We start from the raw sequence: 14,813 nt of genomic DNA, 5'->3' as shown, positions 1-14,813 counted from the left end.
GAAGGTTGAGAGAGCACACTAGATTTTTGGCTTTGGGGAGTCTTGGATTGGAGGGAGGGATTTGGTAGACCCAGAATCTGTGTTGGGAGCGAGAGCTGTGGTTGGAAGAGGCAGATGGAGCATTTGCCAGAACGAGGCCACCAACAGTCACAGAGGGTGGGCTTGTCATTCCAGAGGGAATATGGAGAAATTCTGAGGGGTCCATGTGTCCTGATCCCTGCCAGGCACCCTTCCATGACCAGGGTGTGCTAAGCCTGTTTTCACACCCTGTCACCAAATAACTCCTTAGCTGCCAGCTGATGTCTAAAACTCCTTTAGCTGTTATAAAGCTTTTTATTCCATAATTAGAAAAGCTTTAAAGGAATCCTCTGGTTTACTATGCTGAAGTCAATCCTCATAGCTAGGTATGTCTGTCCCTCTTTAGACTAGGAGTTATTTTGGTACAGAGACCATGTTTTTTGCTATCCAATTTCCGGAACCTACAAAATCCCTGGTACAAAATAGATTCTCAATACTTTTTTTTGTTGTTGAATTGAATGGAATTGAATAGATACAGATACTTCTGGGAGAAGTACCATAGCAACCAAGATGGGTCACATCCAAGTGGATAAATATGTGGGAGTGCAAAACTGGGGACCTTCGGATGTCTGAATTCAAGTGTCAATTCCAGGACACTCTACCTATGAGACTGTGGATCAATGTTTTATCCTTTCTGCATTTTAATTTCATTCTTACAAAATGAGGCCGAAGCCCCTTTCCCTAATAAACCTAGCATTCCTGTGAGTATCAAATGATAAAGGACTCTGAAGTATAAAAGTGATGTGTAAAATTATATTATTTTTCTTATTTTGGGGGGGTACTTAGGATTGAATTTAAAGGTAGTCAATGCTTGGAACCAGGAGAGAGTATGGTGAGAGGGGTTTTAACGATACCCCAAACTGCCTGGGCATGGAGGTATTTTAGGCCATGCAGCACTGTAATTGCCAATTGCAGGAAATTCAAGATTAAGAAAAAACACTGTAACTCTATTATACAAAACATGAAGTAATCCATGGTTCACATCTGAAAGGCAATTCCTCTAGTAGCTTTTATGCTTTCTATAAACAGGAATAAATGCTATTCACTCAATATACTTGCTTTAATAATAAATCCTATAAACAACATAGCCACCCTTTTATTGCTGGAGAATAGTGTTTAACTGAAGTAACCTACTATTGTTGAGGTATTTATGGTTTACCAAATATTTTTCTGTACATTACGATTTTGATTCATCATAATTACTCTGGAAAAGGAGCCTAAGAAAGAGTTTTCATGACATTTCATCACTTAGTAGTTTAGAGCTGTTAAAGGAATTTTATGAAAAAAAAAATTGGGAGGTGGTTAAAATCTTGGGGTCAGATAGACCTGGTTTATTTTATTTTATTTATTTTGTTTTAGTCTTTTTAGGGCCACACCTGTGGCATATGGAGGTTCCCAGGCTAGGGGTTGAATTGGTGTTGTACCTGACGGCCTACACCACAGCTCACAGCAACACCGGATCCTTAACCCATTGAGTGAGGCCTGGGATAGAACCTGCATCCTCATGGATGCTAGTTAGATTTGTTTCTGCTGAGCCACGGCAGGAATTCCTAGACCTGGTTTAATCGAGGGTTTTGCAACATGCTAGCTGGGTGACCTTGGAAAGTAAATAACTTATCTCAGGCCCAGTTTCCTGTTCTGCAAAATGAAGGCTTAACTATTACTGAAATATTTCCTAGAGAAATGCAATAGCTCCGCATTTGGATTTCAAAGAGGGAAAAGGATCTTGACTTGGGGATGGACCCCAAGGGCTTTTCCAAGTAGAAATGCTGACATTAGATGAGCTGATGGGGAGGCATTGAACTTCTTAACACAGAGACTGTCTCATACTATACATTCAATTAATGTCTAATTTTAGCTTTAAAATAGTTTACAAAGTGTTTTCACATACTTTGCTCAGTGTTCCCAGTAACCTCATAAAGCTTTTCTTTCCAAATGAAGAGCTAATGCTTAGAGAGCTTATCATTTGCCCCTGTTACATACGAGCCACGTCTTACACCCGGCTCGGCTTCAGTGATGACCACTGCCTGTCGCAGTCAGGGAAACTCATCACCAACTGCGGCTATTAAGAAGAAAAAGGTGGGGGCGGTTGGGAAAGGGGGATCCTGGAGCATGGACAATCTACTAAAGAATGAGAAGATCCTTTGCTGAAGGATGAGTGAAGTTAAACGGAAAGGACTCTAGTTTCTGTTTTCTCTTTTCTTCAGCTTCAATGAGCAGATCTATGACCTGAGGGTGTTTCTAAGGCCTTTATAAACTCTTAGCATTTGTGTTATTTGATCATTTGTGGCACACATGGAATTTAAAGCAAATGAATCATTTTGGTTAGTTGATATTTTAAGTAGCATTCAAGTTCATTTATTTTCTGTCGTAGAAGTTATGTTATTACTAAAATTTTGAAAAGCAATATAGGATCTTTAAGATAGGTAACAATATAAGTGATTTTCTTTTCCAGACACAATCTCTATTATCATTTCAGTGCCTTTGACCTTTATTTTACTGTGTGCAAGTCTATCATGGTTTGAAACCCAGCTTTACATTTTTTGGACATGATTTTGTATAGCAATGACAGGGAGATTGTCTTCTGGTAATTTTGGTATTGTTGGTTTGGGAGGAGTTTTGAGGGTCATGTTAACGTACTGATGTGTGCAAATATACAGGGCAAGTTAATTCAGGTGTAAGAGGCTCGTGGTGCAATCAGAAAACAGGAAAACAGGAGAAGGAGGCTGCCATGAGGAGAGGAGCAGTGGATGGGACTCCCCTGGAGTGCAGATCAGGATCACTGAGAGGGACAGGTCACGCCCTATCCACCTGGGGAGATAACATGGTGAGCCAAAAAACCATGAACTTCTACAAAGTGAGAATGAGTAGGTGAGGTCAAGAGAAAGATCATGAGGGGAGTTCCTGTTGTGGCTCAGTGGGTTAAGAATCCAACTAGTATCCATGAGCCTCCCTCAGTGGGCTAAGGATCTGTGTTTGCCACAAGCTGTGGTGTAGGTTGAAGACACAGCTTGGATCCGGCATCTCTGTGGCTGTGGTATAGGCAGGCAGCTGCAGCTCCAATTTGCCCCCTAGCCTGGGAACTTCCATATGCTGTGGTGAGGCCCTAAAAAGGCAAAAAAAAAAAAAAAAAAAAAAGGAAAAAGAAAAGAAAAAGACCATGAGGACAAAGAAGTTGTAGAACTTACTCTGATTCCCTAAAGATAAAAAGATGTGAGATAATCCTGTAAGCCAGAAAAACCTTAGAAGATAGTCAGGCAAGACCTATTACTAGAGAGGAAAAGAAGGTAGGTATGGTCATTTGTTCACTCACTCATCTCATTCCTTCATTCATTCACCTACCCAGAAAGAATGTTTAAGTACCTGCTATAGATTCAGCATGTCCTCGGGTGCTTCTTTTTTGTCCTCCTCTGTAAGGGAGGCATTACAAACCTGCTCAGTGATAGGAGAGCGTGAAGATAGCAACCCATGTATGAATTAAAAAAAAATCCTGGTGTCATCTGTGTTGAGGAACCATAAAGTCAAAGGAAGGATGACAGTCAGGGGAAAATAGGCTTCAAATATGCTAACAATTTGCCTAAGGTGTCTGTGTGTAGAATTCTCATAACCTTATTGCTCAATAAAACATCTGGTCCATAGCCCTGGGAAAGGAGACTCTTGTTGGTGTCCTTCAGTGATGCCTACTTGAGAGAGTCTCTTGGGTTTTACCCTTGCCTGGGCTCAGGGGTGAGTTGTGACTGAATGTGTCCTGTGTGTAGACAGTTCTGGCAAACCTACCTTAACCAAAGGAAGAATCCTCATTTGTTGCTCAAAGGCCTGCTAATTATGATTTGATGAATGTAACTAGCAGGTGAACTATACCACAGCTCATAGCAATGCCAGATCCTTAACCCCCTGAACAAGGCCAGGGATCAAACTGCATCCGCATGGATCCTAGTCGGGTTCGTTAACCGCAGAGACGCGAAGGGAACTCCCGAGGCTAGAAGTCTTTATGATGCCTGGACTATGGCACTAGGAGCTCAGACTCTGAGGGCTGTAGGGAGCCCTCAGCAGCAGAAACGGTCCATATATTTTGTTTCTAAGGGCCCTTCATCAACATTAGGTTGTGGTGTGGAGGAGAAAAGTCAATATGCCTAGAACTGTGCGTTGTTCAATTTAATAAACACCTAAGGGATTGAACAGAGGCTGAATAGAAAAGTTTCCAGGTGGCTTTTCCTCTCCAAGTGACTTTTTCTGTGCCTAGTAACCAAATACTTGTGTTGACATCAGGCCAAGGTTTAACTATTAGTCATATATTTTCTAGATAAGTGACACTAGCTGCCCCTTTGGATTTCAAAGACAGAAAAGGATCTTGAATTTGGGATGAGGCCCTGAGGACCTTCTTAAGTAGTGCTGACAAGTCTCCGGATGGGTTAAGGATATTCTTGATATTAGGAACTGAGCAGTCTAGCCCCAACAAGTGTGTGCACGCACTACCAAATCTTATGAGGCCATTTGGTAACAATATATTTTGTTATGTTTTTATGATGTCTTCTTGGGTGGCCAGATTATTAGCCATCAGCAGTAGTCTGGTACTGAGTGATTAAAAACTCCATGGCTTTCATATTAAAACAGAAATTGAAGTCAAACCAGGATCTATTGCCCACCCCCTCCCCTGTCCCCTGCTTACCTATTTCCCTTTCTCTCTTGGTCGCTAGCCCTATTTACCTTGTGTCTTATAGGTAATGAGATTTGAATGGCTGTGCCTACTGTAGTCTGTGTTTCGGCATGAGTGTCTGGAAGTTTGTATAAGATTTAGATCTTCTTACAAATAAGGCCTGCAGTGTTCTTTTCAGGATTTGGGGGAAGAAAGGACCAATACTGCCATGAAGATTATCCAGCTCCCTTCCCCACTCACCTACAGGTCCCTACCTAGTGACCAAATGACTTACAAATGAGCTATGAAGAGACTTGTCCTGTGAGAGGTTTTAAAGTATATATAAGGATATTTTGCAAGAGCAGCAGTACAGAAACAAGTTCAAAAGGACAGAGGAAAAATGCTCCAAATCTGTGGCAAACAAGATTTCACTGAAATTTACAGGATTCCTTGGATATGTCGTTGATTCATGCACTGATTTCCCAACACTTTGAAACTATTTCAAGTAGTGTTTAAGGAAACAAAACTTTTCTCTGTAATAAAAAATAAATTATTCTACTTTTATAGACAAACTGAAGATGACTATTGCTTAAGTTTGTTTTTTTAAGCTGAATGCTTTTTTTTTTTTTAAACTGGGGGGAATAGTTAAAAGAAACAACAGATTTTTCTCTCTTTCTTTCTCTCTTCACCACCCCCGTCTATTTTAACTGAAAATGAAAAACACACTTTGTGATTTAGCCAAAGGAAGTTAAGGATGAGTCTTTGGGGAGAGGAAGTAGTGCAACTGGTTATCATGTTAACCTTCCATTATAGGAGTTGGGCTCAGAGCTGGATTTGCTGCTTACAGCAAATGAACAGAACCTGAATGGTTAACATCCCACATCTACCCTACTCCTCAGCTAGCATCCTCATCCTTCACACATACTAAATACCTAGAGTGACTGGAGATAAAAGTCAGGTTATTAGATATGAAATGGCCTCCTCCTTTATTCCCCTTCTGTAAATGTCTGTGTAGTTAACTATGACCACAAGCCACCTTAAAATTGAACTTCTATATCAGTGTTTTTAGACTCTCTCTTTTCTTGGTCTCTGCCTCAATTTCCCTATCTGTTAATGGAAAGAATAAAAGGCCCTGAGGGGGGCATTAAGAGTACAAGATAATCATAATTTTAGTGCGGCATGGAAGTCAGGATGTGGGTTAAGTGGTAGGAAAGGTCGGATACTGTCTATGTTTTAAAAAATAATGGCAACAAAATTTTTACTGATAGATTAAAGAACATTTTTAGAAAAAGAGAGGTGTTTCAGATGACTCTAATATTTTTGTGTTTGGCAACTGGAAGATTGGGATTGCTCTTTTCTGAGATGCAAAAAACTACAGAAGGAATGAGAAGGTGGAATGAAATCAAGAATTTGGTTTTAGGCATGTTAAGTTAGAGATGCTTAATGAACATCCAAGTGGAGATGTCAAGATGGTAGTTAGATATTTGAATCTGGAGTTCAGGAGAAAAGTTCAGGCTGGAAATAATAGATGTATATAATCTCTGTGTGTGTGTGTGTGTGTGTGTGTGTATATATGTGTGTTTATGTGTGTATATATATGTGTGTGTGTGTGTGTGTGTGTGTGTGTGTATTTAGGAATTTCAATTGTATCGATATTATTTAAAACCGTGAGGCTGTATGAGATCACATAGGGCCCAAGCCAATAATTTTTAAACTTAGCTGCACATTGGAATCAATGTGAGAGCTTGAAACACGAATGGATGACTGAGCCTTATCCTAGACCAACTCTGGTCTAGATTATAACTCTAAGGGTCAGTTCCAGGTACTATGAGTTTATAAAAGCTCTGTGAGTTATTCTAACTTAAACCAGGGTTAAAAATCACGACCCTGGAGTTCTCGTCATGGCGCAATGGTTAATGAATCTGACTAGGAACCATGAAGTTGCGGGTTCGGTCCCTGCCCTTGCTCAGTGGGTTGGGGATCCGGCGTTGCCATGAGCTGTGGCGTAGGTTGCAGATGCAGCTTGGATCTGGCGTTGCTGTGGCTCTGGTGTAGGCTGGTGGCTGCAGCTCCGATTCGACCCCTAGCCTGGGAACCTCCATATGCTGCGGGAGCGGCCCAAAGAAATAGCAAAAAGACAAAAAAAAAAAAAAAAGAAAGAAAAAAAAAGAAAATCACAACCCTGAGAGTGAGTGTAGATGGAGAAAGGAAGAGTCCTGCTTCCTGCCCCCTACAGTGTTTAGAGATCAGGAAGTGGGAAGGAACCAGCAAGGGAGACTGAGTGGAGCTGACAGGGAGGTAAGGAGAATGCTGTGTCTTGGAAGCCAAATGAAGAAACGGTTTCAAGAAGGAGGTGGTGATCAACTGTGTAATGTGCTACTCAAAGAAAGCATGAGTGGGGATCACTGGATTAGGTAACATGTAGGTCACCAGTGACCTTGACAGGAGCATTTTGATGTGGTGGGAATGAATTCTGATTCTCATGCTTTAGAGGAAATAGGAAGAGTGGAGCTGGAAACAGTGGACAGGGGCACAGAGGACTGAGCTGGAAGCTGGAGGGGGACTGAAGGGTCAGGGGAGAGATTCTTAAGAAGAGAGATATTACAACATGTTTGAAGGATGGTAGGAGAAAGAAAGACTGATGATGCAGGAGAGAGAGGTAACAGTTGTAAGAGTAAAGTCCCTGAGAAGTCCTGAGGGGCTAGGATCCAGGGCACAAGTGAAGAAGTTGGTCAAAGACCAGTTCATTTTTTGTGGCAGCAGTGAAGGCAGAGTACACACAAAGTGTATACAAACGTGGAAAACTGGTGGATTTGGTAGTGGGAGTATATTGAAGTTAATTTTATTCCCATGTTGGAACTTTGGTACTTGGAGATTTGGAACATACTAGATTAGTAAATTACATAGTCTCAAGAATACGCATGCTTATAGCTTTTAGAGGCATGCAAGTAGTCAGCATATCAGAGAAACAAAGCATAAAATGGCACTATATTAACATAACCAACTATTTTGTAGATATTTAAAATTATGTTTTAGAAGGATGTTCATCAGGTAGGAAATTTTTTTTTTTGTCTTTTTGCCATTTCTTGGGCCGCTCCCTCGGCATGGAGAGGTTCCCAGGCTAGGGGTTGAATCGGAACTGTAGCCACTGGCCTACGCCAGAGCCACAGCAACACAGGATCCGAGCCGCGTCTGCGACCTACAACACAACTCACGGCAACGCCGGATCCTTAACCCACTGAGCAAGGGCAGGGATCGAACCTGCAACCCCATGGTTCCCAGTCGGATTCGTTAACCACCGCGCCACAACGGGAACTCCCAAGTATGCTTTTTTAATTCAACACCATGCTAAAAAACATTTCCTACCTTGGAGTTCCCGTCGTGGTGCGGTGATTAACGAATCCGACTGGGAACCATGGGGTTGCGGGTTCGATCCCTGCCCTTGCTCAGTGGGTTAACGATCCGGCATTGCCGAGAGCTGTGGTGTAGGTTGCAGACGCGGCTCGGATCCGCTGTTGCTGTGGCCCTGGTGTAGGCCAGCAGCTTCAGCTCCAATTAGACCCCTAGCCTGGGAACTTCCATATGCCGCGGGAGCGGCCCAAGAAATGGCAAAAAGACAAAAAAAAAAAAAAAAAAAAAAGCATACTTCCCCAAAGTGTGGATAGTATGCTCCAAATTAAAAAAATACTTGAGTATATAGTATTACATAGAAAAAGAGAGCAAAATCTTATCAGTTTCATCTGGATGGTGGGACTATAGGTAACTTTTATTTGTGCTTTTAAATATATTAACTTTATATAATAATTATGTATTTAGAAAAAATAAATAATACAAAGTAGAGTGTGTTCAAAATGAAACTACAAAAATAGGACTGTTTTTGCCATTTCACAGTTGTTTATAAAAGAAGTATAAATTTATAGAATTTGATTCTGAGATTAGATTAAGGTTTACAATGAACTCACACCTCAGAGGAAATATACTCATAGATTCTGGTTTGGCTTGTTTATGGAAAATATTTGATGACTAAATTAGTCCCCAGCTCAGTTATTTTTCATCGCAGAAAGGAACTATAATCAAATCTACAATAAATCAAACCCGGGATTGTAATCAGGGATTGAATTTTTAAAGTTTTGTTTGTTAATGTAAAATGTTCAGAGTAATTTTTACCTTTGCCAACCAAGGTTGTTTCTATTTCCTCCTCCTCCTACTATTTTGAGATTTTTCTGAGATTCTCTCTACTGTCTTCATTTTAGCCCCAACTATGGCACTGCTTCTGTAGTAATTAGGTAACCACAGTTAAGAGGCTGAACTTCTCAATGTCATCATCTTTGATAGTAAAATGGCACTAGGGCTCCAAACTGAGCTCCCAAGATCATGTCATGTAATGTATCAATCATTATGGATATCTAGTTGTTGGATGTCACTAGCTTTTAGTGGCCTGATGCTTGTAGGCAATTAACAGTTCTTCTACCCAGGGTGTGGTCTAATTGAGTCTACAGTAGAATCCAAATGAATGTGTCATAGGGATGAGAATGGCTGTGTGGACAGAGAGGCCTTTGGGGAACTGACTGGGGAAAAAGTACTTACTGGGCATAAAACATGACTGTTTGGTGGGCACAGGCTAGAAACAAAGAGAAAGAAGAATAGTTGTGACCTCCAATAAAATGAATTCTGTTCTTCTTTATCCCTTCCATAGAATCAAAAAGGGTTACAGACCTGCTTTCACAAATGGTAAAGTTTCAGGTAAATAGTCAACAGTTATAGAAAGGTGCCATAACTTTAATCCTTCAAAGATAGCACCTGTAATAAATCATACACTGAGGGTCTAGAGACTGACTGTTATCATCAAGGAGCCAGCATTTTATGGGTGACATCAAACAAGACAGTGGGGCAACCCCAAAGCCTGAATCAAGAATCAGCATGCACTTCCAAGAAAGAGAGAAGTTCTTTTTGGGTTTTTTTCCACAGAGATGATTTTTAAAAAAATCAGTGTGAATTTAATGTTGGCTACATGGGTACCATATAATATATTGTAACACATAAGTGTATTCTATTATCTAATATAGTCTTACCCAAGAACATGGAATAAATTCTTAAGGAATTCTGTAAGTGTAGAGCATTGAGCAGAAGTATAGAGTCTTGGAGGTGTGCTATTATGGGATAAATATTACTTGGGGAATTAAAAGGCACTGGAGCAGTGAGCTCCGTACTTAGTGCCGTCATCAAAGCTGATTGCAGTGTATTGCTGCCAACAGACCTCTCCACACCAGCAGGTGCCAGGCACCGAGAGCACCGCTCCCTCAGACATTGACCCCGTGTTAGGGAAAACGCTGACGCGCTATGTTTACTCCAGGAACGAACAGGGAGGCTAATGCCCTACTCCCCAAGGAGCAGCCCACGTACCATAAAGGTTTTATAGCTGTTCAAGTTAGACTTCAGGTTCATTCTTTCCAGATTCATTCACAGGGAGGGAGGAAGCGAGGGAGGGGATGGTAACAGTAGGGCAATGTTTAACTCAACAGATTCCAGTGTCTTAGTGGTGAAGATGATCAAACCCCCAACTCCCCACCCTGTTGGCTCTCCAAACAGAAAACGTCAAGGGTGGGCACCCTGCCAGATGTTCCAGCCAGCAGCTGAACTGAAACAGACCTGCCCCGGGAAGGGAGAGAGAGAAATAGAGCCAAGGAAACCTAAGAAGGAAAGAAGGGCAAACTACTCTTATAACTTTGCTGCCGGCCCCTCTAAGTGTTTGTTAAAGTGATAATTAGAACATATCTGAAATGTTATTGCTATTGCTATTATTTCAGTTCTATTAGCTAAAATTTATTATGTATCAGACACCAGGTTAAGTGTTTGCATGCACCTTCTTATCTGCTCTGCTAACCCTATGAACAAGGTTCTATTATTATCTCCATTTTATTTTATTTTAATTTATTAAAGTATAGTTGATTTACAAGTTCTTCAAGTTCTGTTGTACAGCAAAGTGGCCCAATCACACACAGTTCCCTGTGCTGTACAGTAGGGCCCCATTGCCTATCCATTCCAAACACAACATACTATCTCCATTTTATAAAAGAAAAAAACTGAGGTTGAATAATTTTCTATTTAATGGAAGAGTTTGAAGGTAGGTTTGTTCAATATGATTAAAACTGGAGGTGCGTGGTATCAAGAGTCAAGAAACAGTGCTTATTACAGTTGCTTTAAGGGAGTTCCCGTTGTGGTGCAGCGGAAACAAACCCGACTAGGAACCATAAGATTGTGGGTTTGATCCCTGGCCTCGCTCAGTGGGGATCCGGCATTGATGTGAGCAGATGTGGCTGGGATCCAGTGTTGCTGTGGCTGTGGCATAGGCTGGCGGCTACAGCTCCAATTTGACCCCTAGCCTGGGAACCTCCATATATGGCCATGGGTGCGGCCCTAAAAAGAAAAAAAGAAAAAAAAAAAGTTGCTTTAAGTCGTAGGTCTTCTGGATGGAAAGAAGTCAATCTTTTGGCTACCAAGTGCTTTACACATTATTTCTTTTTTTTTTTCTTTTTTTCCTGTAGAGTAGGTATTAATTTTCCTGTTTTAAGTAGAGTCAGGAAATAAGTTTAGGTTTGCTTAAACCCAAAGCCTCCCTGTTTTTACTGGGAGGAAAAGGAAATGGGAAGGAATCTATTTTCAGTGGAAATGGTGGGGTGATGCATGCCACGAGGGGCCACATTTGTAGATAGTTCAGATTTCATTTTAAGCAGTAGTTTTAATTCCCTCTCATGATTACTTATGAAAAGTACTGCTTTATTGGAAGTTCACTTTCTTTGAAGCTGCTAAAAAACAATAAAAATGTTAAGATACGTAGACGAGAAAGAATATAAAGCCTAGTTTGAAATCGTAACTTGTTTAGTTTACAAAGCACTTTCTTAAATGGTTCTGCCAATTCAGTTTTATGATTTCCCAGTCTCTGTTTTTCTACAATGAGGAAGCCAACACCAACCCATAAATATTTATTACATTGTGATTATAGCAGCCGCTACCATTTGTGCACCCGGGACCTTATAGGCATTATTTTGTGGGCCCTTCACAACCACACGGTGGAGCAGACAGCCTTTCTCGAACAGTGGGAAGTTGGGTTTCACAGAGGTTCCATGGCTTGCACAAGGGCAGAAAGGTAATAACTGAAAAAGCCAGGACTTATCAAGCTTGGCCAGTGTTTTTTCTCTTACATTATACCTGTTTCCCCCTCTGGGGTCAAAGCAAGAAAGTTGGATAATCAGCCTTTCAGTAACTGTAAGTTGGCTGGAGAATGTGAAACAGAGCTAACGTTGATCTCTTTACCCAATTTTACATGTATTGAAACAAAGGCAGAGAGCAAATGATTTATTCATGCTGGATCAAACAAGTTTTTATTTGAAAATTTTCAATTCTTTAATCCTAATGACAGGTTTCCCTGAAGATATGTTTCCATAACAAATTATGAAGAAAATATGACAAATTAGAAAAAAAAAGAGGGGAGAAAAAACAAGGAGAAATAAAAGGACAGGAGGGCAAAGCCTAAGAAGCACGTGCATCAACAATGAAGAGGCTAGAGGAGGTGGCCTAGCTTCCCTCCTGCTTAAGGAAGGAAGGATCCAGCTTTGTCACTGCTGTGGCACATGTTCAATCCCTGGCCCAGGAACTTCTGCATGCTCTGGGCATGGCCAAAAAGAAAAAAAAAAACAAAACACAAAATAATGAAAAGACTAGAGAAAGTAATTACCACTTATACTTTGCATAGGGGAAAACCTGGACACAGAGAAATGAGAGAACTTATCCCATGAATGAAATACAGAATTCTTTTGGGCCCTTTCCTTCCTGAATTGCCCTAAACCTAGCTCCAAAACAAGAAACCAAGTTTCCACCATTTAAATCTGCACAGGATAAGATTTATAAATTCAGTTATCTTTCATGTCCTTGTTCCTCTTGAAAGGCATACCTTTTAATGACTTGTCTGCCTTGTTACCCATGAAGCCCTCTTCCAACATGGCCTGTTAAGTAGAAATACTTAGCACATTTGTGCTGGGTCAGTGCCATTCCGGATTCTTGAAACAGGATTTTGATAAAAGCCACTAAAAGGGCTCCTCAGTCCAAATGGTCCACATTGTCTTGCAACTGGCTCTTGTAGTTTTTGCTGTCATTTCTCTATACTAAAACCAAGCCCCTCCCATAACCCACCCTTGTGAAACTATGCCTTCTCAATAATACAAAACTGAGTTTATTTTTGTCACAGAAAGGGAGAACATTATTTTGAGAGAGTCAGTGGTGTCCCAGAGTGGAATACCCTCAATGGGCAAAGTTAGGATATAATTAGTTTTGGAGTCTACCTGAATGTAGGTCTTTTAGTCTCAGGGCTTGATTAAGATTGGGTAAGGATTATAATATAATACCCTAGGGCTAGAAAATATAGAAAGGAACGGGCTTTGTAGCTGGGGATACAGTCCTGGAGATGAACTATCATTTAATGCTACCTGTTAAAGCACTGAGCCATACAATTTCATTTAAATGGATTTCAGGGGAAGTTCCTAAAAAGAACAATACTGTTTATTTGCAACCCTTATCTTTCTGGGCAAGAGTTTCTCAAAATGTTAAAGCCATGTTAGTGAATACTGGAAAATAATAAAATCATGTTGATGTTTATAGTAAGCTGTGTGGTTGGACATGGTTTTGCTTCTCAGTGTCTCACTTAGCGGCCATTGTTCATCCTAAGCTAAAAGGCAGGCTCATAACTTCAAAGCGTTTGACTAGCCTGGGGATGGTTATTTTACCTGTCATGCCTGTGGATTTTCCTGTTCTTTTTGGTAGATCATATAATGGACATCACAAGACACACAGAAGGATCAATCAATAGTGGTTATGCTGCAGCATTTAAGACCCCTGAACACTGCAATATGAATTAGCATCCATTGTCCACTTCTTAGCCAGAAGCCAAGATCACCCAATTTAATTCAAGAAAATAGAGCCTATCCCCAATATGGAGTGCCCATAGAACCAGATAATTAGCCAGATTACCTACATTAATGATTATTTGTTTTCTAATTATTTTGAGTAATATTGTAGATCCTAGAGAGGTCTGCAGGGATCTAAGCACAACATTCTTCCCCTAAAATAGTACGTGTTTACCCACAAGAGGCCAATATTACATCTAAAGTGGCTCTATCTACTGTAGAAATGAATGAGTTGTGATGTTCACTGAAATAATATAGTTGTTTGAATGTTTATCTTCCTGGGCAAGAGGTTCCCAGAATAATGATGTCATTTTGATGAAGATAATGGAATAGTAAGGCCATGTTGATGTAGTCAGTAAACCAAGTAGGTGTTTCCTTTCTCATTTTCATGATGGAATTCCTGACTTGGATTCCTGTCTGCTATTCTGGTCCTTAAAGAGCTTGGGTGCTGTCAGGTCGTTAGGACTCCATCCTATCTTTTACTCCATTCCTTGTAGTTAGCTCCCCATGGTTTTCCACATACTCCCCACCTTCCACCTGATCCCATCCATAGTCCATTTATTGCTGTACGTTGTTTCTCTTGGCTGCATTTCCTTGTTTTGTTTTGTTTTGTTTTGTTTTGCTTTGCTTTTAAGGGCCACAGCTGCAGCATATGGTGGTTCCCAGGCTAGGGGTCCAATTGGAGCTGCAGCTGTTGGCCTACATCACAGCCACAGCAACATGGGATGCAACATGGGAAAATTCAAATCTTGGAAAAAATTTCAAAAATTATTTTGTGTATAGCACATGTAAATGAAATAGAACTGGATTTTATTCTCCTACAAGCTGATTGAGAAATTTAACACAGCTGCATTTCTTGTAATTAATGACATATTTGGATACATTTCTGACATCTTTACAGTTTCCTTTGCCATGCCATCTTCCTCATTTCTCATGATCCTTTCCCTTTCATCTTTCCCTCTTTCTCTTTCTTATTCCTTCTCTGTTTTTTTGATATATTGATCACATTTTCTTTATTATATTTGTTTATAGTGGTTTGGAAGTTCAGTATCTTACTCATGTTCTTCTAGTAGTTTTACTTAATTTTTAAAGCACATATTTAAATTTACCTCATTATCCAGATATCTCAAATTAATCAG

The 14,813-nt window shown here is 40.4% G+C and overlaps 1 long non-coding RNA gene across 7 annotated transcripts in view; it reads left to right on the top strand.

Annotated features, from left to right (window-relative positions):
• Positions 1 to 14,813, top strand: part of LOC106510680 (uncharacterized) — a 429,859-nt gene that overhangs the window by 176,721 nt on the left and 238,325 nt on the right. The gene's annotated exons all lie outside the window — the stretch shown is intronic.

The sequence above is a fragment of the Sus scrofa genome, chromosome 6 (genome assembly GCF_054392235.1).
Source record: "Sus scrofa isolate SSC_HxYL_T2T_F1_AM1 chromosome 6, Sscrofa_HxYL_maternal_Yorkshire_Landrace_v2.0, whole genome shotgun sequence".
NCBI classification, from domain to species: domain Eukaryota; kingdom Metazoa; phylum Chordata; class Mammalia; order Artiodactyla; family Suidae; genus Sus; species Sus scrofa.
Note: the sequence above shows the minus strand (reverse complement) of the source record. Positions and strands in the feature narration are given on the sequence as shown.